The 22,144-nt window shown below is 44.6% G+C and overlaps 1 protein-coding gene across 2 annotated transcripts in view; it reads right to left on the bottom strand.

Annotated features, from left to right (window-relative positions):
- Window positions 1-19,218, bottom strand: part of tnfaip8l1 (tumor necrosis factor, alpha-induced protein 8-like 1) — a 72,816-nt gene extending 53,598 nt beyond the window's left edge. Inside the window, exon 1 of one of the 2 annotated variants that reach the window (XM_078198136.1) lies at window positions 19,015-19,218. The gene's annotated coding sequence lies outside the window, so the exon portion shown is untranslated. Of the gene's footprint in view, window positions 1-18,973 lie in introns of both variants that reach the window. The other variant, XM_078198135.1, reaches the window with a different exon arrangement.
- Between the last annotated feature and the right edge of the window lie 2,926 nt (window positions 19,219-22,144).

Below are 22,144 nucleotides of genomic sequence, written 5' to 3' on the forward strand. Positions count from 1 at the left end.
ACAGTTATAGCTAGGGAGTAAAGAAAGATCAACTTAATGCAGGGTAGATACATTCAAAAGTCTGATGGCAGCAGGGAAGAAGCTGTTCTTATGTCGGTTGGTACGTGACCTCAGACATTTATATCTTTTTCCCAATGGAAGAAGGTGGAAGAGAGAATGTCCAGGGTGCGTGGGGTCCTTAATTATGCTGGCTGCTTTGCCGAGGTAGCGGGAAGTGTAGAGAGAGTCACTAGATGGGAGGCTGGTTTGGGCTACATTCACGACCTTTTGTAGTTCCTTGCAGTCTTGGGCAGAGCAGGAGCCATACCAAGCTGTGATACAACCAGAAAGAATGCTTTCTATAGTCGATCTGTAAAAGTTGGTGAGTCATAGCTGATGTGCCAAATTTCCTTAGTCTTCTGAGAGAGTAGAGGCGTTGGTGGGCTTTCCTAACTATAGTGTCAGCATGGGGGGGATCAGGACAGGTTATTGGTGATCTGGATACCTAAAAACTTGAAGCTCTCGACCCTTTCTATTTCATCCTTGTTGATGTAGACAGGGACATGTTCTCCTCTATACTTCCTGAAGTCGGTGACAATCTCCTTCGTTTCATTGACATTGGGGGAGAGATTATTGTTGCCACACCAGTTCACCAGATTCTCTATCTTTTTCCTGTACTCTGTCTTGTCATTGTTTGAGATCTGACCCACTACGGTGGTGTCGTCAGCAAACTTGAAAATCGAGTTGGAGAGGAATTTGGCCACACAATCATAGGTGTATAAGGAGTATATTAGGGGGCAGAGAACACAGCCTTGTGGGGCACCGGTGTTGAGGATGATCGTGGAGGAGGTGTTGTTGCCTATCCTTACTGATTGTGGTCTGTGGGCTAGGAAGTTCAGGATCCAGTCGCAGAGGGAGGAGCCGAGCCCCAGGCCACGGAGTTTGGAGGTGAGTTTCGAAGGAATAATGGTGTTGAAGGCTGAGCTATAGTCAATAAGGATTCAGTTAGGATTCAATAAAGACAGGATTCAGGTTAAATACAGGACTCATCACATTCAATTTAAACCAAAATCCTGAGCAAGACATTGGCTGGCTCGCTGTCAATGGTAATGCCCCCAATGACAGCAATCCTAACATTCTTTCCACAGTCAGTACACAGCACAGCAAAATGAGAATGCAAATAAACATCTTTTGGGATTTGTTTTAAAAACAAAAGTGCATTGACTCAAATGGCTGAGTCATTTGCACCAAATGGATGTCTAAGCTTGCTATTGGCATGGGACCAATAGGTCTCCCGCGTCCACACTGTAAGGATGCCTGTAAGCAACTCAAGTTGATCGGGATCGCAGTAGACGCGTGGGACGTTCTTGACCAGCATGCCAAGAGACAAGAAGTCAGGAAAGAAAATGCAGAGGACTAAAGAAGTGACCAGGTGGTGGAAAAAGAGAGAGAGCAGGCCAGAAGGAGAAAATATCAGTCAATCTCAGGCCAACACCATTCATCTGTACCGGCCGCCAAAGTGACTGGCACTCGCAAATTAGCCTCTGCAGCCAAAACAGACAATGTCCAGAAGTCACATGCACCCTGGGCGCAGTCCATCATCTACTCAGGCGGACTGATGCAGGAGGGATCGATGTATCATTAAAAATCTTCCATCAGACCCATTTACATCCTTACTTCTTGCCAAATATCTCAGCCACATCTACCAAAGAATTCTGTTACACTGACACTCCTAATGTTTTTGCAGACTCTGCCAGCTTGGTGGCAGTGTGGGGAAGTTCCCTCAGTTTCCTAACTCCGTTGCCTTCTTGTAAATATATAAAAAAAATACAACTGACACCATGGACAATTTTACTACAGTTTATTTGTCACTTTAGGTTCCATGAAATGGTAAAATATATGGGGGACATTTTGATGAAAAGTGTAAACTGATGTTACATGGGTGCTATGCTAATAAGACTGTTTAAAAGTCTGGATTTCACCCATGATTTGTCTGGGTACATGCCTGGGCATTCTAAAGCAGAGGCCTACACTCAGAACACTGATTAGGAGTAATTTCTCTTGGAGCGGCGCTTGTAGCCTCCAGTCACCCATTTTAAGGTGTGCAGTTTGCTGACAGGCATTGACTCTGCAAATGAGAAAGAAGGTTCACTGGTTCTCGGGGGAGACACAGGAGATCTTGCTAGAGGGGGTACAATGGAGAAGGACTGTCTTGTGTCTGCAAGGAAGAAGGGGGAATGGAGTTCGCAGAGCTAACTAATGCGGCAGATATGAGAGATTAGCAAGGAACTCACAACCAGGAGCACTGGACACATGACCGGGCGGACTATTTGACACTTCTCAGTAACTCCATCGTCCACATCACAACCTCAACCTACTCCAACTACCAACGAAATACGCTGCCCCCAGGTTAGTGACTCTTTGCTAAAGGAAGTAGGTCCTTCCCAACCATTTAATCCAGGCCCCTCATCATTTTATGCATCTCAAGTAAATCTTCCCTCAACCTTCGCTGTTTCAATGAAAACAGCCCCAGCCTATCCAACGTTCCCAAAACAATCCTCATTCATAAAGCTCCAGAATGTCTCATCGCACACATCTTTCTATCGCAGCCACACACCCTGCACACTAACTCTTCTGTTTTTCTTTACTGCTTGTTCCCAGCGACAAGGTCCATCTTTTCCTTCCCAGAAGAATTGGAATTGGGGGTGGCACAGTGGTTAGCACTGCTGCCTCACAGCACCAGGGACCTGGGTTCAATTCCCGACTTGGGTCACTGTTTGTGTGGAGTCTGCACGTTCTCCCCATGTCTGCCTGGGTTTCCTCCGGGTGCTTCGGTTTCCTCCCACAGTCCAAAGGATGTGCTGGTTAGGTGCTTTGGACATGCTAAATTCTCCCTCAATGTGCCCGAACAGGTGCCGGAGTGTGGCGACTAGGGGATTTTCACAGTAACTTCATTGCAGTGTTAATGTAAGCCTACTTGTGACATTAATAAATAAACTTTAAAAAAGGCAGAAGAGCCACCTTATTAGCCCCCTCCCAGAGGATGGGAAGATGAAGACTGAGGAAGAAGACACTGCCAAGCACTACTACTGTCACCGGCATCAGAAACTGACACTTCACATAACACAAGGGGATTTGGAATAGTTGTGGGTAAGTAAGGAATACAGAGTGGTCACACACCATTAGATGACATGACCCTTGCACTGCCTCTGGCCATGGTATCTCGCATTCTCCCCATCATTGCCTCTCCAAGGGGAGTGATCTCCCAGGGTTGTGTTTCTCCTCCTGCACGCTGGACGGCAGGGTCACCACAGGTGCAACCTAGCTGGGGTTAATGTGGGATCATAGCCCTGTTGTTGCAGCATTTTTGGTTCTGAATCAGGACCCTGACATCAGAGTCAAACTTGCATCCCCGATCCTGCACCGAGGGGAAAAACCGTCACCCAACAGCGCTTTTCCCTCCTTTGGCCAACTGGTGACCAGACTCACCATCAAATTAAGGACACCAAGCAGGTTCTCAAAGGTGGGGAACTAGAAGGAAGCCTCCATCTTAGAAGGAGCAACATCCAGCCTTTTAGTTAGCAGAGAGGGAGAGAGAGGAGGCCTCCCCTCTTTAGGTTTCAGCAACTTTTAAAGTAAAAATGTCAACATCAGCTGGTGAGGGGGCACTGTGTGCCCACCTTGAAGCAGCTGGTCTGGTCCTGATGCCATGTGGAGCCTTCAGACCATCTTCTGCTAATTGGCTTGAAATAGGCCATTAAATTGCCCAAGTTGACTACTCACAGCTTGCTTCATCCTCCTCCCCCTCCTCTCGTGCCTCCTGATTTTGACCGTCTGACACCATTACTACAGAATGGGGATGAGAATCATAGCCAACTGATAGCCAAGTTCCGCACACATGAGGACAGCCTCAACCGGGATCTTGGGTTCATGTCACACTATCTGTAACCCCCCTCGAAGGCCACATCATCCCGACTTGGAAATATATCATCGTTCCTTCACTGTCCCAACAGTTAAAATCCTGGAACTCCCCCAACCAATAGCACTGTGAGTGCGCCTACACCATACAAACCTCAGTGATTCAAGGCAAGTCTTCACTTCCTCTAGTAATGTGTGGCCATCAGAGCTGACCCTTGGAGACTTCCTCTCAGAACCTGGGAAGGCCAGCAACAAACAAAGTGCCAATCACAACTTCTGAAAATTGCTTACACTCAGTCATGTCAGTGTTGCTGTTGGGGTCATGACCTTTCCCTCTTGTGTCTATGGGAGTAAACCCAAAGCACCAGGAATATACAGACACAATATGGAATCACAAGATAACTACACATGAGAAAAGCCATCCCACCCAATTTAGTTTATCCATCCAGAAAGATCTTTAAGGGCCTCCATCTTAAGATGTGGAGATTGTGGTGTGGTGAACCATAGATGGTTACCACCATGGGTACTTGTACATATGTTACTCTTGTTACTGTTGGGGTTAGGGTTGGGGTGTTCCACCTGTTAGCATTGTTCTGTGGTACACTCCGTTTGGCTCCGCCTTCTTACAGGGGTATAAAGGTCACTGCTACCTCCTAGTAGCCCTTAGTCTGGGATAGTATTGTTAAGCAGTGTGCTCTATTCTTGTTGGGAATAAAAGCCTATATTCCCGGGTACGTCCTAGCCTCCCGTGTGAATCAATCGCGCATCAGAGATGCCAGTGTTGGACAGGGGTGGGCACAGTAAGAAGTCTCACAACACCAGGTTAAAGTCTAACAGGCTTACTTGGAATCACGAGTTTTCAGAGCGTTGCTCCTTCATCAGGTGAAGGATGTTATGGGGACTGGAAGGTATGGATTGTAATGAGGGGCTGGTTAGGCTGGGACTTTATTTCTCTGGAGCGTAGAAGAATGAGGGGGTGACCTTATATAGGTTTATAAAATCATAAGGGGCATAGATAAGGTGAACAGCCAAGGTATTTTCCCCAGGGTAGGGGAATCCTAAACTAGAGGGCATAGGTTTAAGTTCACCATCTGATGAAGGAGCAGTGCTCCGAAAGCTCATGATTCCAAATAAACCTGTTGGACTTTAACCTGGTGTTGTGAGACTTCTTACTGTATTTTAAGATCAACCTTGAGGGGCTGAATGGCGACCATGTTATGGTTTTCAACCCCACTCCTCTAACTGAAACTCTGTTCTACATGTTGTTTTCCAAGAGCAGGTCACTATGTGGCGAGTGGCTCCCTCCTGACTCCCCAAACCCCGTCCACTATCTACAAGTCAGGAGCAGTGTGATGGAGTATTCTCCCCTTGTCTGGATGGGCACAACTCCAATAACGCTCAAGAAGCTTGATGCCATCCAAGCCAAAGCAGCCTGCTTCATTGGCATCCCACCCACTGCCTTAAACATTCATTCCCTTTCTCCACTACCAATGCATAGTGTAGTATTGGCCAATTACCAAGGCTCCTTCGACAGCACTTTCTAAACCTTTGGCCTTCATCATTTAAAAGGACCTGGGTAGCAGACACATGGGAACACCACCAGCTGCAAGTTCCCCTCGAAGGCCACATCATCCTGACTTGGAAATATATCATCGTTCCTTCACTGTCCCAACAGTTAAAATCTTGGAACTCCCCCAACCAATAGCAATGAGTGCGCCTACACCATACAAACCTCAGTGATTCAAGACAGCAGCTCACCACCACCACCCTCTCAAGGGCAATTAGGGATGAGCAATAAATACTGGTCTAGCCATCAATGCCCATTTAAGGGCAGAAATACAATTGCACTTTATATGACAAATTTGCTGATATCAGTCCAATATTTATCTTCGTATTACAGGAGCTGGGCCTGTGTCCCTTTGCCATCCTCACAGTTCAATTTAAAGAGCTTTTCCCAATGAAGCTTCTCAGTTCCACTGATCAATGTGTACCTCTGTATGATCACCTCTGTGCTTCTTTAGCTCTTATCTTCCCTTTGCTTTCAATGGTTTATTAAATCCCTTTGACTTCAACTAAATTTATGAATTCATCTCTTTACAGTCACAGAGTCATAGAGATATACAGCACAGAAACAGGCCCTTTGGCCCAACCTGTCCATGCCGACCAGGTTTCCTAAACTGAACTAGTCCCATTTGCCTGTGTTTGGCCCATATCCCTCTAAACCTTTCCTATCCATGTACCTGTCCAAATGTCTTTTAAGTGTTGTAATTGTACCCGCCTCTACCACCTCCTCTGGCAGCTCATTCCATATACGCACCACTTTATGTGGAAAAAGTTGTCCCTCAGGTCCCTTTTAAATCTTTCCCCTCTCACCTTAAATCTATGCCCTCTAGTTTTGGACTCCCCTATCCTGGGGGAAAGACCATGGCTTTTCACCTTATCTATGCCTCTCATGATTTTATAAACTTCTATAAAGGTCACCCCCTCATTCTCCTACGCTCCAGGGAGAAAAGTCCCAGCCTATCCAATCTCTCCTCTTAATTCAAACCTTCCAGTCCTGGTAACATCCTTGTAAATCTGTTTTGCAACCTTTCCAGCTTAATAACATCCTTCCTTTAGCAGGGTAACCAGAATTGTACACAGCACTCCAAATGTGGCCTTACCAATCCACTCTAAGGGCTGGATTTTCGAGCCACGCTCGCCCCAAGACTGGAAAATCCCATCTGAGGTCAATGGACCTTTGCATGGTCCTGTCCCGCCTGCTACGATTCCCGTGGTGGGTGGGGCGGGGAAATTCCGCCCTAAATGTCTTCTTTTTCCTATTTCCTGCCTACTTGCAGTTATCTTGTCAAGAAAGCATCCAGGGCTTCTTCCCAATGAGAAGAACGCTATATAAATGCAACTTCTAATTGTTAAACTAAAGCCCTTATCCTAAAAATTGATTCTGGAGTGGGAGCGGAGGCCTTTGGACTGCACTGAGGTTACGGAGGGGGAAGGGGAGGAGGTAGAAATTGCTGATAGCTTCAAAAATTTCCCTTGGCACCGAGTTCTTAGTTACAATTTTGGATCTGAGTCAAGTGATTGTATCAGAGTTAATAATGTAACCAGTTACTTCTGCAAAGCAAACAGAAAGACCATTGATTTCTGAACACTCGCTGTGCCGGGTTCTCACTGTAATCTTAAATAGAAACTAGTCTCTATGATAAACCTTAAAAATAACTTTATGCATCTTGCTGGAATGTCAAGCCAGATAGAATGTATTTTATCATGCTCAGTAACCCATCATTTTAGATAACTTACTGGGCGTATCAGTTGGTATGTGAAGGCACGCGGGTCCACGCTAATAAAATCGCAGAATTGTTACAGCACTGAAGGAGGCCGTTCGGCCCATCATGTCTGCCCCAGCTCTCCAAATGAGCAATTCACTTAGTGCCACCCTCCCACCATCTCTCCGTAACCGTGCCCATTCTTCCTTTTCAGATAACAGTCTCATTCCCTTCTCAATGCCTCAGTTGAACCTGCCACCATCACACACTCAGAGTCATACAGGGTTACAGCATGGAAACAGGTCCTTTGGCCCAACTTGTCCATGCTGCCCTTTTTTAACCCCGAAGCTAGTCCTAATTGTCTGGATTTGGCCCATATCCCTCTATACCCAACTTACCCGTGTAACTGTCTAAATGCTTTTTAAAAGACAAAATTGTACCCACCTCTACTACTATCTCTGGCAGCTTGTTCCAACACTCACCACCCTCTGTGTGAAACAATTGCCTCTCTTGACCCCTTAAACCTATGCCCTCTAGTTTTAGACTGCCCTACCACTGGGAAAAGATGTTGACTATCTGCCTATCTATGCCCCTCATTATTTTATAGACCTCTATAAGATCACCCCTAAGCCTCCTACGCTCCAAGGAAAAAAGTCCCAGTCTATCCAGCCTCTCCTTATAACTCAAACCATCAAGTCCCGGTTGCATCTTTTCTTTTCTCAGGCTGTGCATTCCAAGTCTTAAGCACTAGCTGTAAGAGAAAAGCTTGTTTTCCTATCACTTTGTCTTCTTTTGTCAGTTACTTTAAATTGATGCCTGCTTGTTCTTGATCCTTTCATGAACAGGAACAGTTTCTCCCGATCTACAATGTCTTGACCCCTCAGTGTTATGAATATCTCTATCAAATCTCCTCTCAACCTTCTTTTCTCTAAGGAAACTTCTCCAACCTATCTTCATAATTGAATTTCCTTAGACCTGGAATCATTCTAGTGATCCTTCTGCACTCACTCCAATGCCTTCAGATCTTCCCTAAAGTGAGGTGCCCGGAACTATATTCAATACTCCAACTGAGGCCAAACGGTATTTTATACAAGTTCAACATAACTTCTTCACTCTTGGACACTATTAATTAAGCTCAGGATTTTGTATGCATTATTAACCACACTCTCAACCTGTCTTGCCACCTTCAGTGACTTATGCACACACACCCACACACTCAGGTCTCTCTGCTCCTGCACCCCATTTAGAATTGTACCCCCTATTTTCTACTGTCTCTCCGTGTTCTTTCTACCATGTGGCATGAATGTTACTTGCCAGTTGTCTCTCCATGTTCTTTCTACCAAAATAAATCATTTCACATTTTCCTGCATTGAACTTCATCTGCCACTTGTCTGCCCTTTCCTCCAAATACTCAATGTCAACACTATGCTTCTCACAGTTTCCAATACTTCCAAGTTTCATTTAAATTGCAAATTTTGAAACTGTGCCCGACACACCAATATTTAGATCAATTATAATAGGAAGAGCAAGGGTCCTATCACCAACCCCTGGGGAACTTCATTACAAACATTCCTTCATTCCGAAAGACATCCATTCACATTACTTTACATTTCCTCAGCTAATTTTGTATTCATGTTGCTACTGTCCTTTTGATTCCATGAGCTATAACTTTGATCGCAAGTCTGTTGTGCAGCCCTGTATCCAATGCCTTTTGGAAATCCATTTGCAACACATCAACAGCATTGGCCTCACCAATCCTCGGTGACCTCATGAAACAAACCTCAAAGAGGTCAGTTAAACATGATTTTCCCTGAACAAATCTGTGCTGGCTTTCCTTACTTAACCTGCATCTGTAATCATGAGTACTGATTTTGTCCCAAATTATTGTTTCTTGATGTTTCCCTACCACTGAAGTTAAACTGACTGGCTTGTAAGTTGTTGAGCTTATCTTTACCTTAGTGTGATGAACAGGTTACATTTTAAGATAAATGTCAAATGCTGACCCAAATAAGGGAACTGTATGATGAATTCTTTGATGAGAAAGACCCAATCACTTATTTCAAAATGTAGCAGACAATTCCACTTTTTCCAAATGTCTCACTGGTTAGATACACTTCCCAGGACAATGTTGGGCACAAAGACCAGGACATCTCAGGTTTGATTCCCAGCTAATGTAATGGATTCAGATTGTATCTGTGTAATTGGTCTCAGTGCCCCTGGACTAAGAGATAAAAATCAGAAAACATTCCTGCTTCTCACCACTATCTAGTGAGCCTGTTGAAAAATGGACATGGGTGAAGATAGAAACAGGCTTGGCTGTGGAAGTGGTAACGATTATTACCTTTCAGGTCACCTACTGAACAGACCCCAGTATCCATGGAGACAGATACGAAAAGACATCTACTTCATTGTACCCAGCAAAAGTCAGCATCTTTGGAGCTGACTTCAAGGCCACCTTTGACCAAGCGTGGCATCAAGGTGTCCAAACAAAACTGGAGTCAATGGGAATCAGAGGAAAACTCTCTGCAGGTTGGGGACATACCTAGCACAAAGGTTGTGGTTGTTGGAGGTCACTCATCTCAGCTCCAGGACATCAATACACGCTTGTCCTAAACCCAACCATTTTCAGCTGCTTCAATTACCTTCCTTCCATCATAAGATCAGAAGTGGGGATGTTTGCTGATAATTGCACAATATTCAGCACCATTCACGACTCGTCAGATACTGAAGCAGTCCATGTCCAAATGCAGCAAGACCTGGATGATATCCAGGCTTGGGCAGACAACTGGCAAGTAACATTCATGCCACATGCATGCCAGACTATGACCATCTCCAATAAGAGAGAGTCTGACATTCAACGACATTACCATCACTGAATCCCATACTATCAACTTCTAGGGGTTACCATTGACCAGAAACTGGACAAGCCATATAAATATAGTGGCTAAAAAAGCAGGTCAGAGGGTTGGCATCATGTGATGAGTAACTCATCTCCAGACTCCCCAAAGCCTGTCTACCATTTACAAGGCACAAGTCAGGAGTGTGATGAAATACTCTCCCCTTGCCTGGATGGGTGCAGCTCCAATACTCAAGAAACTTGACACCATCCAGATCAAAGCAGCCCGCATGATTGGCATCCCCTCCACAAATATGCACTCCCTCCACCACCGATGAACAGTGGTAGCCATGTGTATCATCAACAAGATACACTGCAAGAACTCACCAAGGCTCCTTAGACAGCACCTTCCAAAGCCACAACCACTACCATCTAGAAGGACAAGGGCAGCAGAAACATGGGAACACCACCATCTGCAAGTCCCTCTCCAAGACACTCACCATCCTGACTTGGAAATATATCACTGTTCCCTCACGGTCGCTGGGTCAAAACCCTGGAACTCAGAGCCCAACAATAACGTGGGTGTACCTATGCCACAGAGACTGCAGTGGTTCAAGATGATAGCTCACCACCACCTTCTCAAGGGCGACTAGGGATGGGCAACAAATGCTGGTGTAGCCAGTGATATCCACATCCTGTAAATGAATAAAAGAAAATGCTGGAGGGGAAAAGAAGGATAGATTTCCACAGGTAAATCAAGAGAAGTCATTCCTTGCTGATGACTAACAAAGAACGTACAAATCTTCCCTAAATACTTTGCTTCATCTGAGAATATCAACATATTGGGTACAGCAGAGGGCAGCAATCAAAGACAGTTCTCACAAAGACAGAAGAAAGGAGTTGGCTTCTATCCAGAAGGCGGCGGACTAAAACCAGATTCTTTGGCATGTCCTAAAAAGGCCAGCGATGCAAAAAATAGGTCTCGGAGGAAACTAAGTAAATAAAAACAGCATTTCAAATATCTCATGCACTTTCTGATTTGCTGCTAAACCACAGCAGTGAAGAATAATCCCGGATTGGACCCCAACTGAATTAGTCAATCTTGGCCAGGGCTGCAACCACATAATCCACTTTGGCAGCAATAATAGGAAGACAGATTATTACTTGAATGGGTGTAAATTGAGAGAGGTGGATACTCAGTGAGACCTTGGTCTCCTCGCGCATCAGTCGCTGAAAGTAAGCGCGCAGGTACAGCAGGCAGTAAAGAAGGCAAATGGCATGTTGGCCTTCATAGCGAGAGGATTTCAGTACAGGGATAGGGATGTTTTGCTGCAATTGTATAGGGCATTAGTGAGGCCACACTGGAGTATTGTGTGCAGTTTTGGTGTCCTTATCTGAGGAAGGTTGTCCTTGCTATAGAGAGAGTACAGCAAAGGTTTATCAGGTTGATTCCTGGGTTGGCAGAGCTGTCATATGAGGAGAGACTAAGTCGGTTAGGATTATATTCACTGGAGTTTAGAAGAGTGAGAGGGCATCTCTTAGAAACTTATAAAATTCTCACATGGTAGATTCAGAAAGAATTTTCCTAATGGTGGGGCCATCCAGAACTAGGGGTCATAGTTTGAGGATAAGGGGTAAACCTTTTAGAACTGAATAAGTAGTCTCACAACACCAGGTTAAAGTCCAACAGGTTTATTTGGTAGCACGAGCTTTCGGAGCGCCGCTCCTTCACCTGATGAAGAAATTTCTTCACCCAGAGGGTGGTGAATGTGTGGATTCACTACCACAGAATGTAGTTGAGGCCAAAATATCTGATTTCAAGAAGAAATTAGATATAGCTCTAGGGGCTAAAGGGATGAAGGGATATTGGGGGGGTGGGGGGGGGGGGAATCAGGAAATTTAATTTGATGATCAGCCATGATCAAAATTACTGGTGAAGCAGGCTCAAAGGACCGAATGGCCCACTCCTGTTTCTAGTTTCTATGTTTCTATCTCAGAATTCCAGAATCATAGAATTGTTACGTGCAGAAGGAGACCATTTGGCCTATCAGTCTGCACTGGCTCCCCGAATGAGCATCTTGACACAGTGCCAGTCCCCTGCCTTTTTCCCTGTACCCCTTCACATTGTTTCCATTCAAGTAATCATCTATTGCCCTCTTGAATGCCTCGATTGAACCTGCCTCCTCCTCACTTCCAGGAGTGCATTAAAACCAGAACCACTCACTGAGTGAAAAAGTATTTTTCTCGCGCATCATTTGCTTCTTTTGCAAATCATTTTAAATCTGTGTCCTCTCGTTCCTGATCCTTTTACGAGCGGCAACAACTCTGTCCATCCTCCTCATGATTTGGAACATCTCTATTAAATCTCCTCGTAGTCACCTTCTCTCCAAGGAGAACAGTCCCAACCTCTCCAATCTATCCTCATAACTGAAGTTTCTCATCCATTCTTGTAAATCTCTTTTGCACTCTCTCGAACACATTCACATCCTTCCTGTGGTGTGGCACCCAGAACCATACACAACATTCTGACTGAGGTCTAACTAGTGTCCTGTATAAGTTCAGCATAACCTCCTTGCTCTTGTACTCTACGCCCAAAAACTTTATTAATTGGATTTAAATCTACTGCCATGGAGGGATTTGAACCCATGCCACCCCAGAACAATCCAGGCCACTGGATGACTATTTTAGTGACATTGCCACTAAGCCACTGCCTCTCCCCAATATTTTTCCCTCAATCAACATCACAAAAGCAGATTACCTGGCCATGATCATATCTCTACTTGTGGGAGCTCTCTGTGTATACATCAGCTGTCACATTCACAACATTATGATAGGAACTACACTTCAAAAATACTTCATTGGCTGTAAAATACTTTGAGATATCTGATAGTTGTGAAAAGTGCTGTATGAAATGCAGGTTTTCCTTTCTTAATCCACTTATGCTACAGTGTGAGAAACACAGGGAGTCTTGTACATGGAAGAAACAGCAACTGCCTCATTCCTTAGGAGCCGGACTTTTTTTCTCTGGAGCGTAGAAGGCTGAGGGGTGATCTTATAGAGGTCTATAAAATAATGAGGGGCACAGATCAGCTAGATAGCCAATATCTTTTCCCAAAGGTAGGGGAGTCTAAAACTAAAGGGCATAGGTTTAAGGTGAGAGGGGAGAGATACAAAAGTGTCCAGAGGGGCAATTTTTTCACATGCAGTGTGACGAGTGTCTGGAACAAACTGCCAGAGGTAGTAGTTGAGGCGGTACAATTTTGTCTTTTAAAAAGCAGTTAGACAGTTAGAACATAGAGAACATAGAAAAACTACAGCACAAACAGGCCCTTCGGCCCACAAGTTGTGCCGAACACATCCTTACCTTCTAGACCTACCTATAACCCTCCATCCTATTAAGCTCCATGTACTCATCCAGGAGTCTCTTAAAAGACCTGATTGAGTTCATCTCCACCATCACTGACGGCAGCCGATTCCACTCGCCCACCACCCTCTGTGTGAAAAACTTACCCCTAACATCTCCCCTGTACCTACACCCCAGCACCTTAAACCTGTGTCCTCTCGCAGCAGACATTTCCACCCTGGGAAAAAGCCTCAGAGTCCACCCGATCTATCCTCTCAACATCTTATACACCTCTATTACGTCTCCTCTCATCCTTCGTCTCTCCAAGGAGAAAAGACCGAGCTCCCTCAGCCTATCCTCATAAGGCATGCCACTCAATCCAGGCAACATCCTTGTAAATCTCCTCTGCACCCTTTCAATCTTTTCCACATCCTTCCTATAGTGAGGCGACCAGAACTGAGCACAGTACTCCAAGTGGGGTCTGACGAGGGTCTTATATAGCTGCATCATTATCCCCGGACTCCTAAACTCAATCGCTCGATTGATAAAGGCCAGCACACCATACGCCTTCTTAACCACCTCCTCCACTGCGGGGCTGATTTTAGAGTCCTATGGACCCGGACCCCAAGGTCCTTCTGATCCTCTACCGTACTAAGAGTCTTTCCCTTTATATTGTACTCCTTCATCCCATTTGTCCTACCAAAACGGACCACGACGCATTTATCTGGGTTGAAGTCCATCTGCCACTTGTCCGCCCAGTCTTGCATCCTATCTATGTCCCTCTGTAACTTCTGACATCCCTCCAGACTATCCACAACCCCACCAACCTTCGTGTCGTCGGCAAACTTACCAACCCATCCCTCCACTTCCTCATCCAGGTCATTTATGAAAATGACAAACAGCAAGGGTCCCAGAACAGATCCCTGGGGCACACCACTGGTGACCGACCTCCATTTAGAAAAAGACCCATCTATACCCACTCTCTGCCTCCTTTGGGCAAGCCAGTTCTGGATCCACTGGGCAGCAGCCCCTTGGATCCCATGACCTCTCACTTTTTCTAGAAGCCTTGCATGGGGGACCTTATCGAACGCCTTGCTAAAATCCATATAAACCACATCTTCCCGTTACATGGGTAATATGGGTATAGAGGGATATGGGCCAAATGCGGGCAATTGGGACTGTTTAAAAAAAATAGGGCGCATGGACAAGTTGGGCCGAAGGGCCTGTTTGCATGCTGTAAACCTCTATGACTCTATCAGGCAGCTCGGAGCCGAGGCAGGAATTCTCTGACCTCGCCTGGGATTCTCCGGTCCAGTCGCTGTGAATGGAGATTTGGCTGGGTGTCAAATTCTCCATTCTCGCCTGCAGCGGTAGTGGGGTGTGTGAGATGGAGAATTCCAGCCAGAGTCTCTCATCAGGAGTTAAACAAGATGGGAAAATTACATTCACAGCCCATCTCCTGGGTAAAAAGTCCAGTCATATCATAGAGTGCCAAGCTGGCATGAAAGTTGATTTTTTACACAGAGAGTAGCGGGTGCCTGGAACTCGTTGCCGGGGGAGGTAGTGGAAGCGGATACGGTAGTGACTTTTAAGGGGCGTCTTGACAAATACATGAATAGGATGGGAATAGAGGGATATGGTCCCTGGAAGGATAAGGGGTTTTAGTTAAGTCGGGCAGCATGGTTGGTGCAGGCTTGGAGGGCTGAAGGGCCTGGTTCCTGTGCTGTAATTTTCTTTGTTCTTTGATTGGTTATATTTTCATTATGGCTCTGCTATCAAAAATGGTTCAGGAATCAACTTTGTTAAAAGAGATAACATTTATTTGCCCATCAAAAACCACAGGAAGAGTCAGCAACAATCTGTTTACAGCAAATTCAGTAACAACTGCATTTCATTTTACAGAGTAAAAATCATCAAAATAGCTCGTAACCTTCTTGTATGATCTGAACACCATCTCTCATCATACCCTTCTATATCTTTTCCCTTTTCCAATTCATGTAGCTATCAATTTTAATGATCTCCCATAGAACCATAGAAACGAGCTAGCATAGAAGGGGGCCATTTGGCCCATCTTGACCATGCCGACCCAAAGACACCCATGTGCCCTTTCTAATCCCATCTTCCTGCACCTGGCCCAGAGCCCTGCAGCTTATAGCATTTATGGTGCAGATCCAGGTACTTTTTAAACAAGTTTAGGGCCTCTACTCCACCACCAATGCAGGCAGCAAATTCCAGACACCCACCGAAAATGTTTTTCCTCATGTCCCCTCTAATCCTTCTGCCACTTAGCTTGAATTCATGACCCCCTGGTTTTTGAACTCTGTCAAGGGAAACAGTTTCCTCCTCTCTACTCTCCCTATCCCTCACAATTTTGTAATCCTCAGTCACATCACCCTTCAGCCTTCTCTGTTCCAAGAAAACAACCCCAACCTCTCCTTGTAGCCACAATTCTCCAACCCTGAAAATATTCCAGTAAATCTTATCTGTGCTCTCTCCAGAGCAATTACGTACTTCCTGTAATGTGGTGACCAGAACTGCATACAATATTGAAGTTGTGTAGCCTCACCAGTGTCTTATTCAGTTTCATCTTTATATCTCTACTTTTATATTCTATACCTCTGCCAATGAAGGAGAGCATTCCATATGCCATCTTTACAATCTTATCTATCTATGCAGCTACTTTTAGGAGCCTGTGCACTTGCACGCCAAGATCTTTCACTTCATCTACCCCTCTCAGTATGTTGCTGTTTATTGTGTATTCCATTTTACTGTTTGATCTCCTCAAATGCATTACCTCACACTTATCAGAGTTGAACTCAATCAGCCACTTTCCTGCCCACTTAAGCAATCTATCTATATCATTTTGGAGCTTACAACTATCCCCTACACAGCCAATTTTTGTGTCCTCCGCAACTTTTCCAATCATGCTACCGCCCCCACCTCCCCCCGCCCTCCCACCTCAAGTCCAAATTGTTAATATATAAAACAAACAGCAGGGGTCCCAATACAGAGCCAGGCGGAACACCACTTAAAACAGCATTCCACTTGCAAGGGCAGCCTTCACCCATTACCCTTTGTTTCCTGTTACTAAGCCAGCTTTGGATCCAATTTGCCACATTACCCTGCATCCCATGGACTTTTACTTTTTTGATCAGTCTGCCATGTGGGACCTTGTCAAACGCCTTACTAAAATCCATGTAGACAACATCCACTGCACTACCCTCATTGATCCTCAAAGAATTCAATCAAATTTGTAAGGCATGACCTTCCCTTAACAAAGTCATGCTGACTCTCCCTGACCAGTACATGTCTTTCTAAATGACAGTTTATCCAATCTCTCAGGTTCGAGTCTAACAACTTGCCCACCACTGAAGTTAGACTAACTGGCCTATAATAGTTTGGCAGTTCCTTCATACCCTTTTTAAACAACGGAACAGCATTTGCATTCCTCCAGTCCTCACCTATATCTAGTGAAGATTGGAAAATAATCCTCAGAGCATCTGCTAGTTCTTATCTGACCTCCATCACTATCCTAGGCAACAATCCATCCGGCCCTGGTGACTTTTCCACCTTCAAGGATTCCAACTCCACTAACACTTTCTCATTCATTATTATTATTTAATCCAATATTCTACACTGCTCCTCTTGGACTATTATATCCTACATCATACCTTTCCTTTATGAATATGAAGACAAAAAATTCATTTAAAACTCTTCTCATATCTTCTGCACATTCCCACAAGTTCCCTTCTTCATTTCTAATCGTTTCCACTTTTTCCTTACCTTTCCTTTTGCTCTTTATAAACTGGTAAAACATCTTTGGGTTTTCCTTAATCTTGCTTGCAAATATTTTTTCATGCCCTCTCTTTGATTACCTTATTTCTTTTTTTACTTGATCCCCGTACTTTATATATTCCTCTAGGCTAGCTGCAATGTTGAGTTTTTTTGTGACTATCACAAGCTTATTTCTTTTTTAAATTTTCCCCTGTATTTTTCTGAACAACCATGAGGGTCTAGATTGGCAGTACCATTCTTATTTTTGGAGGGGGCATGTCTGCTTTGTACTCTAAGGATCTCACTTATTTAAGTTTATTTATTAGTGTCACATTTAGGCTTACATTAACACTGCAATGAAGTTACAATGAAAACCCCCTGGTCGCCACACTCCAGTGCCTGTTCGGGTACATTGAGGGAAAAGTTTGCATGGCCAATGCACCTAACCAGCACGTCTTTCGGACTGTGGGAGGAAACTGGAGCACCCGGGGGAAACCCATGCAGACACGGGGAGAACGTGCAGACACCGCTCAGACAGTGACCCAAGCTGGGAATCAAAACCGGGTCCCTGGCGCTCTGAGGCAACAGTGCTAATCACTGTGCCACCATGCCACCCACTCCAAAGATGTGCAGATTAGGTTGATTGGCCATGCTAAAATTGACCGTAATGTCAGGGGATTTGTAGGGTAAATACATGGGGTTACGGGCATAGGGCCTGGGTGGGATTGTGGTCGGTGCAGACTCGATGGGCCGAATGGCCTCCTTCTGCACTGTAGGATTCTATAAAGTGCTTCCCACTGATTAATCCTTTAGCACGCTTATCCAGTCCACCTCCCTGGTAATTCCCAACCCTGCTTCAGATCAAAGTCCTTTCCTGGCCTGAAACGAAAGGATATTTATCCACTGAAGCTGTTGAGAAAAGTACAACGTCATGTTGCCTTTGAAAGTTCTTGGTAAGTTTACTGAGGTCTCACAACGAGTCATTCGGTTTTAAACACCCTCTCCCACTACGGAGATGGATTGTGTAATTCATGTCAAAACACCATTTAACATTCAGTAATCCAAGTGAAATTCTAGTGTTTATTGAACAAGTAAGTCCTGGAGCGGAGGTCAGGTTGGTGACCCAGGTGAAACATACACGCTGGTTAAAGTTTGTTACACATCACCATGGAAACCTCTCTACCGCCTCTGTGCTCTCCTGATTGGTACAAATTAAACACTCTTGGCTTCCGATTGGCCCAAAGACACGTCCTGTAGACTTGATATATTTCAATGGGATGAAATTGGCATTAAAATGAAAATTAGCATTGGCCACATCCTTAGAAAACAGTTTCACTCCAGTTCAATTGTTAAAATTATTGCTTTTAAAAAAAAATCATTCGCCCCCAACATGCTAATTCCAAGCTTCACTAACTTTCTTAAAAAAAAAGTTAGGTTATTCTTTCCCCAATATATATTTGTCGAGGAAAATACAATTATTGTGGCGAAAAACACACAAGTACAAATGCTCTGGGGAATACAGAGATTGAAAAATGAATAGATGTCAAGGAGGTGTGTGTCAGGCGAGGGGTTTCTGTAACTGGACTTTGTAAAACTGGTTATTCGCAATGAGCAGTGGGAGGACAAGAGACAAATCTCTCTACATAATCCCAATGGGGTTATGTAAAGCTTAAAAGAATGTAACTGACATTGTTATATTCAATTGCCCAAATTGTTTCCAGTGCAAGTTTGAGGCACCATTCCCTTCTAAATTACACGTTTTCCCATACCTTGAATCATTGTAATCTATATCATATCAGTCTCTCTCTGTTCCCTGTCTGTTTGTCCCGATAAAATCATTCGAGGTTTTTTTTTTACCTGTTCTCCCAAAGCCGCCAATTTTGATCCGGCGAGCTTACTTTTTTTTCCTGAACAGAGTTGGGGAGCAATAAAACCTCCTTCGTTCCCTCTGGCCGCTTTGAGAGGTTGTAAATCCGCAGCAGGCTCCAGAGTTTGGAGGGTGAATCATTCGCCAAATAAACAGCCCAGGGCTGGTGGTGCAAAGAGAAACCGAACCCCCTCCTCCTCCTCCTCTGTCAGCCGAGTTTGAAACTTGACTCCACAGAAAAAAAAAGTTTCAAATTTTCAAGGAACTGTCATGTAACATACAGCAGCGGGGCGGAATGTTGATTGACATTCAATGTGGCCAATCTAGATACAAACTGGGGCTACCAGGGCAGCAATCAGCACTTAACAAGGGGTGGATACTAAGCAGAGAAATGTCTGAAAGGGGCCAAGTTTCAATATTGCCAGTTTATTTTTTCTCTCTTTCTGTACGCTTCCTTTATCCAGCCCATTCCCATCTGGAGTCTTCATTCCCCAATGTATCCACTGAACTCCACCGGCTGGATTAGCATTTAGGCTTAGAATTTCTGAATGAATGTTGCGATAAGTGGTTTACACATCCTTGTTTTAATAATGTTCTTTCCCCGTTCCCCACACAGTCTCCCACCAGATTCCGGTGTATTTATTTATACAGAAGTGCAAACACACTAAGTACAAAAAGAGAAATGTATGAATAATGACACACTGGGATGCATCAGTTAAAGGGACTACACCTTTTTCTTGAACTTTTGATAAACTCCTGGCTGCCCAGACAATCTGGAAACTGGTTGAAAATAACTTCAAACACTATTTGGGGACCTACTGTTACTCTAGTAGGTGATTGAGGGATTACATTGTCATGTGCATGTATACATGAGTATCCAGGATGCCACATCACACACTCCTGCACTATACAGTCTCTTTACCAAATCAACATTGTGTCATTCCACCACACAGGCACTTGGGGAGATGTGAAAGATATACTCAATGAAAGGTTCAGAATCTGAGTCAGATTATTCCAGACTTCTGGGAATCACAAGACATAACACCTACCACTTTCACAGGGTCACTTATCTTGGAAGGGGTTTGCCAATTGGGCCAGTTCCCACTGATGTGGAACTGTCCAGGATAATTGCAGAATTACTGCGAAAATTAGTTGTGTAATTTGTTTGCTTGGATTATCTTGTAGCATTTTTGCTGTCTTGTGTCTCAGCATCATAAGAACAAACAAAGAACAATACAGCACAGGAACAGGCCCTTCGGCCCTCCAAGCCCGCGCTGCTCCCTGGTCCAAACTAGACCATTCTTTTGTATCCCTCCATTCCCACGCCGTTCATGTGGCTATCTAGATAAGTCTTAAACGTTCCCAGTGTGTCCGCCTCCACCACCTTGCCCGGCAGCGCATTCCAGACCCCCCACCACCCTCTGCGTAAAATACGTCCTTCTGATATCCGTGTTAAACCTCTCCCCCCATAATACAATCAGAATTGTTAGACATGAGGCAGGATGTTGCTTGTCCCGAAACAATGAAATCCTGCCCGAGGTCAACGGACTTTTCCATGGTCCTCCCCTCTTCCGCTCCGATTCCCATGGTGGGCAGGACAGGGCGGTAAAATTCCGGCCATGATCTCCCCTCGACAAAGCCATGTTGACTATTCTTCAGGGAAATGGCCCCATTGTCAGATATGCTATCTATTCCATGTGGTACCATCCTTCAAGAAGGAGAATAGGGAAAAAAACAGGTAATTACAGGTCAGTGAGTCTAACATCAGTGATAGGGAAATCATTGGAAAAGATTCTGAGGGACTGAATTAATCTCCACTTGGAGAGGTAAGAATTAATCAAGGATAGTCGGTATAGCTTTTGTGAAGGGGAGATCATGTCTGACAAATCTGATTAAATTTTTCGAGGAGGTGATTAGGTGTGTAGATGAGGGCAGTGCAGTTGATGTAGTCTACATGAGCTTCAATCAGGCTTTTGACAAGATCCAACATGGGACACTGATCAAGAAGGTAAGAGCCCACAGGATCCAGGACTATTTGGCAAATTGGATCCAACATTGGCTTAGTGGCAGGAGACAGAGGGTGATGGCCGTATGTTGTTTTTGTGTCTGGAAGCCTGTGTCCAGTGGTGTGCCACAGGGATTGTTACTGGGTCCCTTGCTGTTTTTAGTGTACACAATGATGTAGATGGGGATGTCAGGGGGTGGGGTGGGGGTGTGGTATCATCAGTAAGTTCACAGTGGTGTAAATAGCAAGGAGGAAAGCCTTAGGTTGCAGAATGATATAGATGGGCTCGTCAGATGGGCAGAACAGTGGCAAATGAAATTTAACCTGAAAAGGGTGTGGTGATGCATTCTGGGAGGATTAGTAAGGCAAAGGAATACACAATGAGTAGTAGGAGGTTAGGAAGTACAGAGGACCATGATGAATGTGGTCAGGTCAAAGCTTATAGAAAATAAGGCGTGTGCTTCAACATCTGGACACAAAAGAGGAAGCAGCTGTTCTTCCTGTGTACAGACTCACAGACTTCAGGGGTAGTCGCACTGAGAAATTTGGGAGAAGGTGACCAACAGTAGGTACTGTTATGTCAGTCAGGGACAAAGAACAGTTTTTGGGTTAATCACCAGGCAGAGTGCTGGGGAGGATGAATCCCCTATTTGAAGAAACAAAGCTTTTATTAAAGATCATGGAATCACCAGAGGAAAGCTTGCAACTGGAGTATATCTGAGTATGTTCAGTGGACATTCCAACCATTATTTTGTAAATTGAGTTTGTGTCTTGATATGCCCTGTTTGTGAACAGAACTCTCACTTACCTGATGAAGGAGCAGTGCTCCGAAAGCTAGTGGCTTGTGCTACCAAATAAACCAGTTGGACTTTAACCTGGTTTGTGAGACTTCTTACTGTGTTTACCCCAGTCCAACACCGGCATCTCCACATTAGTAGATGGAGCGACAGGGACTTTGTTTAAATGGACACTGGACGATTCACACCAGTGGGACAGGGAGAAAGATCCTGTTAAATCTGGGAGCAGCTTGAAACTTTGTAATCAAAACTATATTTCTGTTGAGAGTATGGTGTAATGCACAAACATGGCATGGGATTTTAGCTGTGTTAAGAAGTTAATAGGCAATACTTTCTGTAGTTTAGTGTATTAGCCACCT

Source organism: Mustelus asterias, chromosome 26 (assembly GCF_964213995.1).
Source record: "Mustelus asterias chromosome 26, sMusAst1.hap1.1, whole genome shotgun sequence".
Lineage (NCBI taxonomy): Eukaryota > Metazoa > Chordata > Chondrichthyes > Carcharhiniformes > Triakidae > Mustelus > Mustelus asterias.